This window comes from Zalophus californianus, chromosome X (genome assembly GCF_009762305.2).
Source record: "Zalophus californianus isolate mZalCal1 chromosome X, mZalCal1.pri.v2, whole genome shotgun sequence".
In the NCBI taxonomy this organism is placed as follows: Eukaryota; Metazoa; Chordata; class Mammalia; order Carnivora; family Otariidae; genus Zalophus; species Zalophus californianus.
Genome location: NC_045612.1, coordinates 61,441,986 through 61,459,963, shown reverse-complemented (window position 1 = coordinate 61,459,963; position 17,978 = coordinate 61,441,986).

Here is a 17,978-nt window from a genome sequence, read left to right as displayed (position 1 = left end):
TTACTCACACATTGAAACTGTGTTTCCATGGATATTTTTACTTAGTATAAATTTAAGGTAAAACATGTGACTCAAAGTCAATTTAAATAAACTAAATTTAAAAATAAAAATAAAAGAGCTGATATTCAAAACTATGGTAAACTTAACAGATGGTAAATAAATAACTGAATCTTGAGAAATGCTAAGGTAGCTAAAATAGAGCCACCCTCATTTTTGATACATACAGAAATTTAAAGAGACAGTTCCAACCCTTCCTTGACTTCTAATTTTTTAGCTAGTAAACACTAGTCTATATATTAAAATGATCCTTATAAATTAACAACATGAAAAGGTAAGGCCAGATTGCTCAGGTTGTTCTGTATCATTCATAATGGAGGGAAACTGAAAGAGACAACATGAGCGAAGGAGTAAGTTATTAACCAGCAGATTCATTTTTGATTTTGACAACTCAATCACCTAAAAGTGTTGGGGTTAAGGTAGAGCATGAAATCAGCTATAATACCTGGCTTGCTAAAATGTAACACTGAGGGCGATGGAAAGTTTCAGAGAAGGGCATGGGCCTTTGGAATGCTGAGGCCTGTGTGACCACTCTGCCGTTGGAATGCCGGGGGGAGTTGCCTTCCCAGAAGCTTTCCCAGCCCAAACGGCCACCCTGTGATCTAAGAGATGTATGCATTGTCCCCCAGGCTATGTTTAGCAGAACTCGTAGAACACGCTGATTAGCATATCGAATCTTTCCCAAAAATAAATCCTCCCAGTTTCAGTAAGACCCCTTGTCACACATCACGTACTTGAGAAACATTGATAAGAATTTGTGATTTTCCTGAAGGACCAATAAAAGCTGGAGCAAAGAAGAGCAAAGGGTCTTCATCTCTGAGCGTTGACCCCCTTGCCTTCTCCTCTCTTTCACAGCAAAATTTGGAGTAATCTTTCATCCCTCTGTATAGGGATTGCGGGCCATTCCCGGCATGAAAGGAACAAAGAAAATAAGTATATAAATGCATTTTATTTATTTATTTATTTACAAGCCTTTTCAAGATTTATCAATAGAGTTATAGCTTATGTATGATTTGGTCTATATTAATAGATTTACCACCAGTGCAAGAATCAAAATAAAACAACTAAAACTACTTGATCACTGAAGCTAGTAAGTCTAAACAGGGGTGGTGTTAAAACTAATTGATAATTGGTACCTCAGAGTCTTGCTACTCAAAGTATCAGGGGATGAGTAGCATGCTATTATCTGGGAACTTTTTGAACACCCAAAGTAATGGGAACCATTACAGACCTAATGAATCAGAACCTGTGTTTTAATACCTTTGCCAAGTGATTTTATGCACATTACACTTTGAGAAGCATTGCCCTAGAGAAGAATTTCTCAAAGTGTGGACCAGGGACTACTGTAGTTGCCTGGACAAGTTCCAGTGGTCTTCAGCATCAAACCTATTTTAATAATAATACAAATATGTTATTTGCTTTTCTTTCTTTTTTTTTTACTCTTTTGACATTTGCAGATCATGCAAAAGTAAACCAAGGCAGTGACATCAAACCATAAGAATAATGATTGCATTTTTCACCTCTAAACACCCACAGGAAAAAATTAAATAAAACTTATTTTAAGAATGTCTTTGATTAAACAGGAAAATTTGTAAGTTTTATGAAATCTCAACCATTGAAAAATATATATTTAATATATAGTGTGATAAAATTTCAAGTACACATAAAGCGCTTCTGCTGCATAACAAAATATCAATGTTATCTCAAGGAGGAGTAATCTTGTAATTGATTTTCAAGCTGAGATAGCCACACTTTTTTTATTATGAAACCATTTCCATTTGAAGAAGCAACAAAAAACCTATCCAGATATAGATCTGGAAAAATCTTTAAAAAAAATGTTATATCACCTTACACCTAGCAAAATAGCTAAAATAAAAAACACAAGGAATAAGTGTTGGCAAGGATTTGGAGAAAAAGGAGCCCTCATACACTGCTGGTGGGAATAAAATTGGTACAGCCACTTTTGTAAAACAGTATGGAGGTTTCTTAAAAACTTAGAAGTAGAAATTCATTATGATGCAATAATTCTACTACTAGGTATTTACCAAAGAAATCAAAAACATTAATTTGAAAAGATACATGCACCCCTATGTTATTGCAATATTATTTACAATACTCAAGATACAAAAGCCACCTAAGTGTCCATTGATAGACCAATGAATAAGGAAGATGTGTTATATATATATATATACATATATATACATATATATATAGCTAGTACACACACACACACATAATTTCATGTGATTAACTAAGATTAGAACTTTCTGTTCCTTTAAAATAGTTAGAAACTTAGAGAAGCATTTAATGTTCAGCTAGTTGACTGAGAATTTTCCAGATTACAAAAGAACCTCAACACTAAATCACTCCATCTATAACTTGTCTGCTTTCCCTGTCAAAATCAAAGCAAAACCACTCAAGTGAGACATTTTAATTTTCAGATATTGGTTGTTCTCCTTATGGAAATTAGCCTGAGTGAAATTGATCTTTTTATTTGTTCAACTTTTATTTTTTTGTTATTATTTAAATTTCAGTTAGTTATCATACAGTGTAGTATTACTTTCAGGTGTACAATATACACTTCCATACAGCACCTGGTGCTTATCACAACAAGTGGACTCCTTAGTCCCCATCAGCTATTTGATTAATCTCCCCACCCATATCCCCTCTGGAAAAGATCAGTTTATTCCCTATAGTTAAGAATCTGTTCCTTCATTTGCCTCTCTTTTTTTCCCTTTGCGTGTTTATTTTGTTTCTTAAATTCCACATATGAGTGAAATCATTTAGCATTTGTCTTTCTCTGACTAACTTATTTCACTTAGCATACTACTCTCTAGCTTCATCCATGTTTTTGCAAATAGCAAGATTTCATTCTTGTTTAAGGCTGGGTAATATGCTACTCTGTGTGTGTATGTGTGTGTACGTATATACAACATCTTCTTTATCCATTCATCAGTGGATAGATACTTGGGCTGCATTCATAATTTGGATTTTGTAGATAATGCTGCAATAAACATTAGGGTGCATGTACCCTTTGGATTAGTGTTTTTGTACCCTTTGGGTAAATACGTAGTAGTACAATTGCTGAATAGTAGGGCAGAGCTCTATTTTTAACTTTTAGAGAATCTCCATACTGTTTTCCAGAGTGGGTGCATCAGTTTGCATTCTCACCAACAGTGCACAAGGTTTCCATTTTGTCTACATCCTCTCCAACACTTGTTCTTTCTTGTGTTGTAGATTTTAGCCATTCTGACAGGTGTGAGGTGATATCTCATCATAGTTTTGGTTTGTATTTCCCTGATGATGAGTGATGTTGAGCATTGTTTCATATAGCCATTGGCCATCTGTATGTCTTCTTTGGAAAAATATCTATACATGTCTTCTGACCATTTTTACACTGAATTATTTTTTAGGGGTGTTGAGTTTTGTAAGTTCTTTGTGTATTTTGGATATTAACCCTTATCAGGGATGTAATTTACAAATATCTTCTCCCATTCCACAGGTGCCTTTTAGGTTGATTGTTTCCTTTGCTATGCAGAAGCATTTTATTTTGGTGAAGTCCCAATTGTTTATTTTTGCTTTTGTTTCCCTCACATCAGGAGTAATAATTAGTAAGAATTTGCTAAGGCTGATGTCAGAGAGGATACTGCCTGTGTTCTCCTCTAGGATTTTGATGGATTCAGGTCTCACATTAAGGTTTTCAATCCATTTTGAATTTATATTTAAGTTTGGTGTGAGAAAGTGGTCAAGTTTCTTTGTTTTGCATGTTACTGTCCAGTTTTCCCAATACCATGTGTTGAAGAGACTCCCCCCCCCATCGGATATTCCTTATGCTTTGTCAAAGATTAATTGACCCTATAGTTATTGGCTCACTTCTGGGTTTTCTATTCTGATCCATTGATGTACATGTCAATTTGTGCCATTACAATACTGTTGTGATCACTACAGCTTTGTAATATAACTTGAAGTCCAGAATTGTGATGACTCTCGTTTTGCTTTCTTTTTCAGAATTCCTTTGGCTATTTGGGGTCTTTTGTGGTTCCATACAAGTTTTAGTATTGTTTGCTCTAGTTCTGTGAAAAACACTGTTGGTATTTTGATAGGGATTGCATTAACTGTATATTGCTTTGGGTAATACAGACATTTTAAAATATTTGTTCTTCCAAATCATGAGCATGGAATAGCTTTCCATTCCTTTGTGTCTTCAATTTTTTCATCAGTGTTTTATAGTTCAGAGTATAGGTCTTTCACCAATTTGGCTAGGTTTATTCCTAGGTATCTTATGGTTTTGCTGCAATTGTAAATGGGACTCATTACCTAATTTCTGTTTCTGATGCTTCATTATTGGTGTACAGAAATGCAACAAATTTCTGCACATTGATTTTCTGTCCTGCAACTTTACTGAGTTTGTTTATCTGTTCTAGCAGTTTTTTGGTGGAATCTTTTGGATTTTCTATCTGGAGTATCATGTTATTGGCAAATAATGAAAATTTTATTTCTTCCTGCTGGTTTGTATGCATTTTATTTACTTTTGTTTTCTGACTGCTGTGGCTAGGAATTCCAATACTATGCTACATAACAGTAGTGAGAGTGCACATCCCTGTCTCATTCCTGAAAGTAGAAGAAAAGCTCTCAGATTTTCCCCACTGACAATGACATTAGCTGTGGGTTTTTCATATGCAGTCTTTATTATGTTAGGTATATTCCCTCTACCCCTAATTTGCCGAGGGTTTTTACCATGAATGGATGTTGTATTTAGTCAAATGCTTCTTCTATGTCTAATGAGAGGATCATATGGTTTTTATCCTTTCTTTTATTAATGTGGTGTTTCACATTGATTTATTTGTGAATATTGAACAAACTTTGCAAACCAGAATAAATCCGACTTGAATGCTTTTTAAAAATTTATTGTTGGATTTGGTTTTCTAGTATTTTGTTGAGAATGTTTTTGTCCAAATTCATCAAGGATATTGACCTCTACTTCTCTTTTTAAGTGGAGTCTTTATCTGTTTTTGTTATCAGTGTAATTCTGGACTCATAGAATGCATTTGGAAGTTTTCCTTCCATTTGTATTTTTTTTTTTTGATAGTTTGAGAAGAATAGGTATTAACTCTTCTTTAAATGTTTGGTAGATTTTGCCTCTGAAACCATCTGGCCTGGACTTTTGTTTGTTGCGAGATTTTTGATTTCTGATTCAATTTCTTTGCTGGTTCTTGTTCTGTTCAAGTTTTCTATTTCTTCCTGTTCCAGTTTTGGTAGTTTATATGTTTGTAGAAATTTATCCATTTCTTCCAGGTAGTCCAATTTGTTGGCATATAGTTTTTCATGATACTCTTATAATTATGTGTATTTCTGAGGTGTGGGTTGATATTTCTCCATTCTCATATGTGATTTTGTTCATTTGGGTTCTTTCTCTTTTCTTTTTGATAAGTCTGACTGAACTTTATGAATTTTTTTATTATTTTTTAAAGAATCAGCTCCAAGTTTTATTGATCTGCTCTATTGTTGGTTTGTTCATTTGTTTGTTTCTTTTAGTTTCCATATCATTTGTTTCTGCTCTAATTTTTATTTCCTTCCTTATGCTTGGTTTGAGGGCTCATTTATTTTTCTTTCTTTAGCTCCTTAAGGTGTAAGGTTAGGTTTTTTATTTGACACTTTTCTTGCTTCTTAAGGCAAGCCTGTATTGCCATATACATCCCTCTTAGGATGACATTTGCTGTATCTTAAATTTACTGGACCATTGTGTTTTTATTTTCATTTGTTTCCATTTAATTTTGAATTTCTTTGATTTTCTGGTTGACCCATTCATTGTTTAGTAGCATGTTGTTTAACCTCCATGTATTTGTGGTCTTTCCACAGTTTTTCTTATGGTTGACTTCTAGTTTCATAATGTTGTGGTCAGAAAAGTTACATAGTCTGATTTCAACTTTTTTATGTGTTCATGCCTGTTTTGTGAACTAATTTGTGATCTATTCTGTAGAATGTCCCATGTGCACTTAAAAAGAATGTGCATTCTGCTATTTTGGGATCAAATGTCCTGAATACATCTTTCAAGCCACCTGGTAGAGTATGTCATTCAAAGTCATTGTTTCCTTGTTTATTTTTGGTTTAGATGATCTGTCCATTGATGTAAGTCAAGTGTTAAAGTACCCTACTATTATTTTATTATCATCAATTAGTTATTTTATGTTTATTATTATTTCTTTTTTATATTTTGGTGCTGTCATATTGGAGACTTAATTATTTAAAACTGTGATATCTTCTTGTTGGATTGTCCCTCTTATTATGATATAGTGCCTTTCTTCATCTCTTGTTACAGTCTTTCTTTTCTTTTTTTTTAATTTAGTATTGGCAGAGGTGGCATTTTATTTTATTTTTTTAAAGATTTTAAAAATTTATTTGAGAGAGATAGTGACAGAGATAGCAAGAGAGAGCACAAGCAGGGAGGAGAGAGAGAAGCAGGCTCCCGCTGAGCAGGGAAACTGACCTGGGGCTCGATCCCAGGACTCTGGGATCATGACCTGAGCCAAAGGCAGATGCTTAACAGACTGAGCCACCCAGGTGCCCCACAGTCTTTACTTTTCAGTCTAGTTTTTCTCATGTAAGTATTGGTACTCCAGCTTTCTTTGGACATCCGTTTGCTTGAGAAATGTTTCTCCATTCCCTTACTTTCAGGTCTAAAATGAGTCTATTGTAGGCAGCATACAGATGTCTCTTCTATTTTTATCCATTCTGACACCCTACATCTTTTGATTGTAGCTTTTTAATCTGTTGACATTCAGAGTAATTAGTGATAGATATGTATTTTTTGCAATTTTATTACTTGTTTTTTTATTACTTCATGAGATTTTATTTGATTCTTTCTTGTCTTTTTCACCTTAGGTCTTCCCTTTGCACTCATAGTCCCCTTTAATATTTCTTGTAGTGCTGGTTTAGTGGTCACAAACTCCTTTAGTTTTTGTTTGTCTGGGAAACTGTCTCTCCTTCTATTCTGAATGACAGCCTTGCTGGATAGCGTATTCTTTTTTTTAAGATTTTATTTATTTATTTGACAGATAGAGACATAGCGAGAGAAGGAACACAAACAGAGGGAGTGAGAGAGGGAAAAGCAGACTCTCTGCCAAGCAGGGAGCCCAATGTGGGGCTTGATTCCAGGACCCTGGGACCATGGCCTGAGCCGAAGGCAGATGCCTAATGACTGAGCCACCCAGGCACCCTTGGATAGTGTATTCTTGGCTGCAAACTTTCCCATTCAACATATTGAATGCATCATGCCACTCTATTCTGCCTTGCCAATTTTCTGTTGAGAAATCTCCAGCTAGCCTTATGGGTCTTACCTTGTAATGTAAGGACTTCTTTTGTCTTCTTGCTTTTAGGATTTTTTTCTTTATCAGTCTATTTTGCAAATGTAATTACAATATGTCTTGGTGTTGGCCTGGCCTTATTGATTTTGATGGGAGATCTTGTGCCTCCTGAATCTAGATGTCTGCTCCTTCCCCAGATTAGTGATATTTTTGCCTATTATTTCTTCAAATAGATTTTCTGTTCCCTTTTCTCTCTTCTACTTCAGGGACTTCTATAATACAAATGTTAACAAGTTTGATGGAGTCACTGAGTTCCTTAAGTCTATTCTTGTGTTGCATGATTCTCTCTCTCTCTCTCTCTCTATTGAGTAAAGTGATAGAAGTTTACTAAGTGAAGATACAGAAAATGCTCTCAAGAGTGAGAGGGGTCCCAACAAGGTTGCTCTCTTTCTTTCTTTTGTTTGGCTTCATTATTTTCCATTATTTTGTCTTTTAGGTCACTAATTAATTCCTCTACTTTTCCATCTTGCTGTTCATTGCATCAATCCTTTTCACAATCTCATTCATTGAACACTTAAACTCCAATTCCTTTTTTAAATTCTTTTATCTCTGGGGTAAGGGTCTCACTCATGTCTATTCTTTTATCACACCCAGTGAGTATCCTTATAATTGTTGCTTTAAATTCTCCATCAGGCATGTTATTTATTTTGGTTTTGCTTAGATCTCTGGCCATGGCCTTATCTTGTTCTTTCATTTAGGATAAATTCCTCCATATCCTCTAATTCTCTGCATTGTTCTCTACATTAGAAAATCCAGTCATGTCCTCTGCTCCCGAAAGTAATAACCTTATAAAGAAGACGTAGTGCTCAGGGCCTGGCACTTCAGGGAGTGTCTCTAGAGTGTGCTATGTACACTCTGTTGTTGTGATTTGGCTTCTGTATCTTTCAGGCCAGTTTTCTGCAGAGGCTCTCTTTGCTTGATGTGGGCACTGACTGGTCCCTGGCCTGATTTTGTTCAGTATTAACAAGGTGTGCTCTGGTCTACTTTTTTTTTTTAATTTAAATTTTACTTAGTTAACATACAGTGCAATATTGGTTTCTGGAGTAGAATTCAGTGATTCATCATTTACATAGAACACCTTGTGCTTATCAAAACAAGTGCTCCCCTTAATACCCTTCCCCCATCTAGCCCATCCTTCCATTCACCTCCCTCCAACAACCCTCAGTTTTTTCTCTATTGTTAAAGTGTCTTATGGTTTATTTCCCTCTCTCCTTTTCCCCCACTTCCCGTATGTCCACCTGTTTTCTTTCTTAAATTCCACATATGAGTGAGAACATATGGTATTTACCTTTCAGAATAGAAGGAAAGATAGTTTCCCAGATGAACAAAAACAAAAGAAGTTTGTGACCACTAGGCCAGCCATGCAAGAAATTTTAAGGGGACTCTTTGAGTGAGAAAGACCAAAAGTAATAAAAACTGGAAAGGAACAGAGAAAATCTCCAGAATCAATGTCAAAATAAGTAACAAAATGGTACTAAATACGTATCTAGCAATAATCATTCTTAATATAAATGAACTAAATGCTCCAATCAAAAGATACAGGGTGTCAGAATGGATTAAAAAACATGACCTATTGGGTGCCTGGGTGGCTCAGTTGGTTAAGCAACTGCCTTTGGCTCAGGTCATGATCCCAGAGTCCTGGGATCGAGTCCCACATCAGGCTCCCAGCTCAGTGCAGAGCCTGCTTCTCCCTCTGACTCTCTCCCCTCTCATGCTGTTTCTCTCTCGTTCGCTCTCTAATAAATAAATAAAATCTTTAAAAAAAACAAAAACAAAAACAAAAACATGACCTATCTATATGCTGACTAGAGTAGATTCATTTTAGACCTAAAAACACCTGCTGATTAAAAGTGAGAGTATGGAGAAACATGTATCATGCAAATTGGCATCAAAAGAAAGCCTGAATAACAATACTTAGACAAACTAGATTTCAAACTAAAGACTGTAAAAAGAAATGAAAGACACTATATCATAATAAAGGTGAGTATCCAAAAAGAAGATCTATCAAATGTAAATATTTATGCACCCAACATGGGAGCACACATATATATAAAACAATTAATTGCAAACATAAAGGAAATCATTGATAATAATAAAATAATAGTAAGGGAATTTAAAACTCCACATACATCAATAGACAGACCATATAAGCAGAAAGTCAACAAGGAAAAATTGTCTTTGAATAACATACTGGATCAGATGGACATAACAGATATATTCAAAACATTTCATCTAAGGAAACAGAATACACATTCCATTCAAGGGCACATGGGACATTCTCCAGAATAGATCACATAATAGGTCACATAGCAGGCCTCAATAAGTACAAAAAGATTGAGATAATATGATGCATGTTATTACAAAATCACTATGAAACGTGAAGTCGACCACAAGAAAAAAATTGAAAAGACCATAAATATATGGAGGTTAAAGAACGTTACACTAGGGGTGCCTGGGTGGCTCAGTCAGTTCGGCATCTGTCTTTGGCCCGGGTCATGATGCCAGGGTCCTGGGATCAGACCCTGTGTCAAGCTCTCTGCTCGGGTTTGGGGACCTGCTTCTCCTTCTCCCATTGCTTGCCACTCTGCCTGCTTATACTCTCTTTCTCTCTTTTTCTGTCAAATAAATAAATGAAAAAAATTTTTTAAAAAAGAACATACTACTAAACAGTGAATGTGTCAATCAGGAAATCATAGAAGAAATTAAAAACAACAACAACAATAATATGGAAACAAATGAAAATGAAAACCTGAGAGTCCAAAACCTTTTCGATGCAGTAAAAGCAGTCCTAAGAGGGAAGGGTAGAGAAATACACGGCTACCTCAAGAAGCAAGAAAAGTCTCAAATAAAATCCCTAAACTTACACCAAAAGGAGCTAGAAAAAGAACAACAAATGAAGCATAAAGTCAGCAGAAGAAGAGAAATAATAAAGATTAGAGCAAAAATAAATGATATAGAAAAAACAACAACAAAAATAGAAGAGATCAATGAAAGCAGGAGCTGCTTCTTTGAAAGAAATAATAAAATGATACTTAGCCAGGCTTACCAAAAAGAAAAGAGAAATAACCCAAATAAGTGAAATCACAAATGAGAGAGGAGAAATAACAATCAACAGAACAGAAATACAAACAATTATAAGATGATATTATTAAAAATCATAGGCCAAAAATTGGGCAATTTGGAAGAAATGGATAAATCCTTAGAAAAATATAAAGTACCAAAACTGAAACAGGAAGAAGTAGAAAACTTAACTGACCTATAATCAGCTGGGAAGTTGAATCAGTAATCACTCTCCCAACAAACAAAAGTTCAGAACCAGATGGTTTCACAGGTGAAACTACCAAACATTTAAAGAACAGTTAATACTTATTCTTCTCAAACTATTCCAAAAAAATAGAAATGGAAAGAAAAACTCCAAACTCATTCTATGAGTCCAACATTACACTGATTCCAAAACCAGACAAAAAGTCCACTTTGAAAAAGAGAACTACATGCCAATAACCCTAATGAACACAGATGAAAAATTCTCAATAAAACATTAGCAAATTGTATCCAAAGGTACATTAAAAGAATCATTTACCATGATCAAGTAGGATTTATTCCTGGGCTGCAAGTGTGCTTAATATTTGCAAATCAATCAACATGATACACCAATAAAAGAAAGAATAAGAACCATATGACCCTCTCAGTAGATGTAGAAAAAGCATTTGACAAAGTACAGCATCCATTCATGATAAAAAGAAATTAAAAAGAACTCAACAAAGTGGGGATAGAGGTAACATACCACAATATGGTAAAGCCCATATATGAAAAACCCACAGAAATTATCATCCTCAATGGGGAAAAACAGAGCTTTTCCTCTACAGTCAGGAACAAGACAGGGATGTCCATTCTCAACACTGTTATTTAATATAGTACTGGAAGTCCTAGCTATAGTGGTCAGAAAACAAAAAAAGTAAAAGACATCCAAATTGGCAAGGAAGAAGTCAAAGTTTCACTATTCACGCAAAGTGATACTCTGTGTAGACAGCCCTAAAGATTCCACCAAAAAATTGCTAGAACTGATAACAAATTCAGTAAAGTCACATGATACGCAATCAATGTACAGAAATCTGTTGTATTTCTATATACCAATAATGAAGCAGCAGAAAGAGAAATCAAGGAATCAATCCCATTTACAGTTGCACCAAAAATCATAAGATACCTAAGAAAAAAAACAAATCAAAGGTAAAAGATCTGTACTCTGAAAACTATAGAACACTTATGAAAGAAACCGAAAATGACACAAAAAATGGAAAAATATTCTGTGCTCATGGATTTGAAGAACAAATCTTGTTAAAATGACTATATTATCCAAAGTAATCTACACATTTAATACAATCCCTATCAAACCATCACCAGCATTTTTCACAAAGGTAGGACCAAGAATCCTAAAATTTGTATGGATCCACAAAAGTTCCCGATCTTGAAACGCAATCTTGAAAAAGAAAAGCAAAGCTGGAAGCATCACAATTCTGGACTTCAAGTTATATTACAAAGCCCTATCATCAAAAGAGTATGGTATTGGTACAAAAACAGACACATAGATCAATGGAAGAGGATAGAAAACCAAGAAATGTACCCACAACTATATGGTCAACTAATCTTTGATAAAGCAGGAAAGAATATGCAATGGGGAAAAAGTCTCTTCAACAAATGGTATTGGGAAAACTGTACAACAACATGCAAAAGGATGAGACTGGACCACTTTCTTACACCATACACACACACACAAATAATTCACAATGGATGAAAGACCTAAATGAACCATCAAAATCCTAGAAGAAAACACAGGCAGTAACTTCTTTGACAGCAGTCATAGGAACTTCTTAGTAATATGTCTCCTGAAGCAAAGTAAACAAAAGCTAAAATAAACTATTTGACTTCATGAAGATAAAAACCTTCTGCACAGCAAAGGAAACAATCAAGAAAACTAAAAGGCAAACTTCGGAATGGGAGAAAATATTTACAAATATCATATCTGATAAAGTTATTATCCAAACTATACAAATAACTTCTAAATCCCAACCCCCCCCAAAACAAATAATGCAGTTAAAAATGGGTAGAAGATATACATGCACAGACATTTTTCCAAAGACATACAGATGGCTAACAGACACATGACAGGATGCTTAACATCACCTATCATCAGGGAAATACAAATCAAAACAAAAAAGGAGAAATAAATCAAGGTGAAATATCACCTCACACTTGTCAGAATGGGTAAAATTAATAACATAGGAAAAAACAGGTATTGGTGAGGATGCAGAGAAAGGGGAACCCTCTTGCCCTGTTGGTGTGAATGAAAACTGGTTTAGCTACTCTGGAAAATAGTATGGAGGTTCCTCAAAAATACAAATAAAAATACCCTATGATCCAGCAATTGCACTACTAAGTATTTACCTTAAGGATACTAAAATACTATTTTTTTTCAAAAACACTAATTTGAAGGGATACATGCGCCCCAATGCTTATAAGCCGCATTATCAACAAGAGCCAAATTATTGAAAGAACCCAAATACCTACCCACTGATGCATGGATAAAGAAGCGGTATATGTGTATATAGTCAGCCATAAAATGGAATGAAATCTTGCCATTTGCAATGACATGGATGGAGCTGGAGAGTATTATGCTAAATGAAATAAGTCAGTCAGAGAAAGACAAATACCATATGATTTCAATCTTATGTGGAATTTAATAAACAAAACAGATAATCATAAAGGAAAAATGAGAGAGGCAAACTAGGAAACAGATTCTTAACTATAGAGAACAGGGAGAGTGTTGCTCCAGGCGAGGTGGTTGGGGGAATGGGTTAAATATATGATGGGGATTAAAGAGGCTAGTTGTTGTGATTCACATTGGGTGTTCTGTGTAAGTGACAGGCAACTCAATTTCTACACCTGAAACTAATATTACACTGTGTATTAACTAACTGGAATTTAAATAAATACTTGAAAACTAAAAGATTTCAGCATTTCATTTAAATCGGATGAGTTATTTCTGTCATTTAATGAGTTTTAGATTTTAGATTGAGTTAATTCTATATGTGGAATTTAAGAAGCAAAATGGATGCTCATAAGGGAAGAAAAAAAAGAGAAAGATGCAAGCCAAAAGAGACTCTTAACTATAGAGAACAAACTGAACGTTGCTGGAGGGGAGGTGGGTGGGGGATTGGCTAAATAGGTGATGGGTATTAAGGAGTGCACTTACTGTGATGAGCACTGGGTGTGTATGTAAATGGTGAATCACCAAATTCTACTCCTGGAACCAATATTGCACTATATGTTAACTAACTAGAATGTAAGTAAAATTTGATGTAAAATGATTAATTATCCTTATTAGTGGTTTTTAAATTTGAAAATTTTGGAACTCAATTGAAATAAAAATCTCAAATTCTTACCAACCTAAAGACATGCCTCCCAGAATATTTTCACCTGGATGGAAACTTCCTTCACTCCAGAATGAACCCTTCTTGGAACCTTGGACTAGTCTATTGCTCTTCATCTGAGACAGAATCCTAGCCAGACGACAAGGAATTTTCACTTGAAACACAGCACAGTGGCCATCACCATTCAGCCAGCAAGGACAGCTCAGTAAATTAAACCTTCCTTTAATCACTTACCAAATTTATGAACATCAGCTATTTTTATACATCTTGTAACAGAGCTACCACCATATACCTAATAGGTAACATTTCATGCTAGAATACTATTTACATTAACTTTAAGAGAGAAATGTTATTACAATATGATTTTCTGAGCCATGAACTGATAACATTTTGCCATAAAATTAAAGAATATTTTCCAATGATAAGTGATGCAATTAGTGGTGCTAATATATCTTCAAATAAATTTATTACTATGAAAATATCAAAATGACTAAAGAAAGCAACACACTGAATTCTCTACTTCAGCATCACAGTAAACCTTGAAACCTATACTTTTTTTTTTCTTATCTTCTATCCTCATTAAATTTTAGTCACGTTTATGCAAGGGATTGTTTTGTATGTAATGTCTGTCTAGTTAAAAGGATTTTATTTTGCAAAGGTGCTGTTCTCAAGGTGCAAGTGATGGGAGACATAAGTAAGACTATCTTGTCAGGTCATTTTATTTTTTTAATTTTTATTTACTTAGTGTCAAAAAATATTTTATGAGCATTCCTGAACTCTAATAGTTACTAATAGTATGCTTTACTATATGCCAGGTATTGTGCTAAGCACTTTGCATATACTATCTTATTTCTCATGATATTTCCATGAGGAAGATATTATCTCCATTTTACAGTTGTCTCATACCTGATATGATGCAGGTAGTAAACCCCTGCAGTTTTTATTCCTAAGTTTGAGTTGTTAAACCACTTGTAATAATGGCTTTCCTTAGAGATCATATACCTAAATGGAAGAAATAAGAAACACAAACACACATTCACAAAATAGCTAGATAACAGATCTAATCTAAAATCTTCTCACTAGAATCATAGAGACAGATTGGAGGAGATAGCCTATTAGGCAAGTTTAAAAAAGGGAGACACTATCTTCTAGCACTACATTAATTCATTTTTAAATTAATTTTGTATTATTAGGAGGCTATTTGGAATATTTCCTATTTCCTATATACAGGGTAAGTGAAAAAGTGAATCCTAAGTTGTCTCTCACATCACTAATTATGAAATGGGATGAAAATCTCCATAGGTAGACCTGTTGGTCATGTGTTATGATGGAATATTTGGGGATCAATAACTTAAGGTTTTAGTTATGGCTGTCATTACCTAGCTGTATGATTTTCTTCATTCTGGGTCTGTTTTTCCACAGGTAAAATGGAACTACCAACCAGATGAATGTTAAAGTCTTCTCCATCTTAAACATCTATAGGGTAGTCAAAAGAAATTAGTAATTTCCACTGGCACTTGCAAATCCATTTGTCTAAATCTGAAAGATATGTTCCCTATATTTTCAGCTGAAATCATAATTCCAGTTATATTCTATAGCCAAAGGAAACTGAAATGTCATCTCTGACTTCATCTCTCTCACCATCCACATCTAATTAATCACTGTGGTTCTCATGATATTCCCATGAGGAAGATATTATCTCCATTTTACAGTTGTCTCATATCTGATATGATGCAGGTAGTAAACCCCTCATTATATTTTATGAATATACAATCTTTTGTACATATAGACTGTATATATTTGAATATACAGTCTATCCTTTAAATGACTGCCCTATTTCAAGTCCACATTATCACTCTTTTGAACTATTACATTAACTTCCTACTATTCCTTCTACATCCATTCTTAACTCATTTCCATCTGTTCACACTGACACTAGAGTGATCTTAGTAAACCATAAATCTGACCAGATAACCTCCTTAATTGAAATTCCTCAAAGCTCTTGATAGCCTATGGGAAAAATTTAAGTTCCTTGGGATAGCATGCAAGACTACTCTTCATGACCTATCTTGTGTTCCTCTCAAAGGCTAATCTATTTTGCCTTTTAATGGTATTTTTAAAAAGTATTCACTAAAGTGTAATCTATGTGAACATAAGAACTCTGTTGTTCACTGGTATATCCTTTGTACATAGATTATAAACTAATATTAAATAGTGGTTCAATATTTGCTGAGTGTGTCGATGATGTTCTGTCTTTCCTACACCATCAATTGCTTCTCCTCTATGGGATATTCATATCCTTATACAAATGTGCTTTGATATCTCCCATCCTTCAAAAGACCCACAATTAACATAACACCACTTTTCTGTAATGCCTGTATAAGGAATATTGTCAATAATATTGTAATAACTATGTATGGTGATAGATAGTAACAATAGTTATGGTGGTGAGCACAGCATAATGTAGATTTGTCAAATCATTATGTTGTGCACCTGAAATTAATATAACATTGTATATCAACTATATTCCAATAATATACTTTTAAAGTTGTCTACAAATATTTTAACCAGTCTGTAACTTTCTATGTAACAATACATCCCACTCCCAAACTGATTTCATCTCTACCATTTTACCAAATCTATCATGATCAAAGTCATTAACAACCTCATTATTGCCAAATCTAAAAAACACACGTCTGTTCATATGATATTTGACTTCATAACATTTAGTCCAATCCTCCTATTAAGAAAACATTTTTTTAAACTTTCCTTCTGGACCAAGATGTTTCTAAGTTTTCTTTTCTTTGACTCCTCATTTCCTACCAAAATTCTAAATATTGCTATTCCTCAAGACTAAGCTCTAGAATCTCTAATCACTGTCTATAATTTCATCATGCATGATGTCATTGATTGCCATTACTTTAAGTACTACCCATACACTGATAAATTTCAAATTTTATTTTTAGCTCAGGTTTCTGAAAACCAAATTCATATATGAAACTGTGTGTCTACTTGATATTTCTTATTTGGCTTCTCAGTCCAAAAGTAGGCTTTTGCTTTCAGTCCTCCCAAATCTACCCTAATTTATATTTCACCCCACAAGGTAAAAACTGAACCTTGATCATATTTGGAATATCAGCCATTATTACAGTATCTGGCACCACATTATCTACTCAATAAGTAATTAAGTGAAATGAAATTTTTAGGTTTGTGGGCTTTGCTACATCCTGAGCTATATGTAAATTTTGAGTTTAAAATAAGCCAAAATATATTTTAAAAGATCACTGAATTTGCCCTTCATTTATCAGTCCACATGTAATATATTTTGAGGGATATTTTTCATATGCCCCGCAATTATTTACTCTGAAGTCATTAAAATGGGATATTTTTATAGCCACATGATTATTTGGCTTTCTTTTATGTACTCATTTTTGAAACAAATTTAATATTTAATGTTTCCAAAGCTACCAATTTAAAACTGAAGTTTGTATTTGGTTAAAAATTCCAAATCGAAAAAAAAACTGGAAATTGTGTCATATGCAATTATTAAACAGATTAAGGTATTTTTTGTAGTGTAACTATGAGTGTTGAGCTGTTTATAGCATGACTTAATTATTACAAGTCATATGTCACCATACCATTTTTAATCTCTATTCTTTAAGAATTAAGGCATACTTATGTAATTTATTTCTTCCACAACAAAAATTTACTTGAAAAATGACAGTCCAGTTATGGTGACTTAAGAATTTTTAAAGGGCTCACCAGGATCATCATGGTTAAACTCCCAGGGCTCAATAGAAACACCAGATTGAAAAGCCCCATCTTGTCATGGAATAGACTGATTTGCTTATCTTATTGGCTGTTACCTGAGTGGCAGGTTTCTAACTGACACACATCATGGGGCTGACTTCAATACTCTCTAGAGACTGCGGAGCCCAGTGAGAACAAACTTCATGTTTTTCCTTTGTCTTGATCCAGGTCACTGGTATCTTCTGAAAAGGAGTGTGTGCACATCTGGTGTTCCAGGTTTAGGGTGTGTGCTCAAGGAGATCTTTTTTTTTTTTTAATTCTGGTGTTGATAGCATGCAGTGTTATATTAGTTTCAGGTGTACAATATAGTGATTCAACA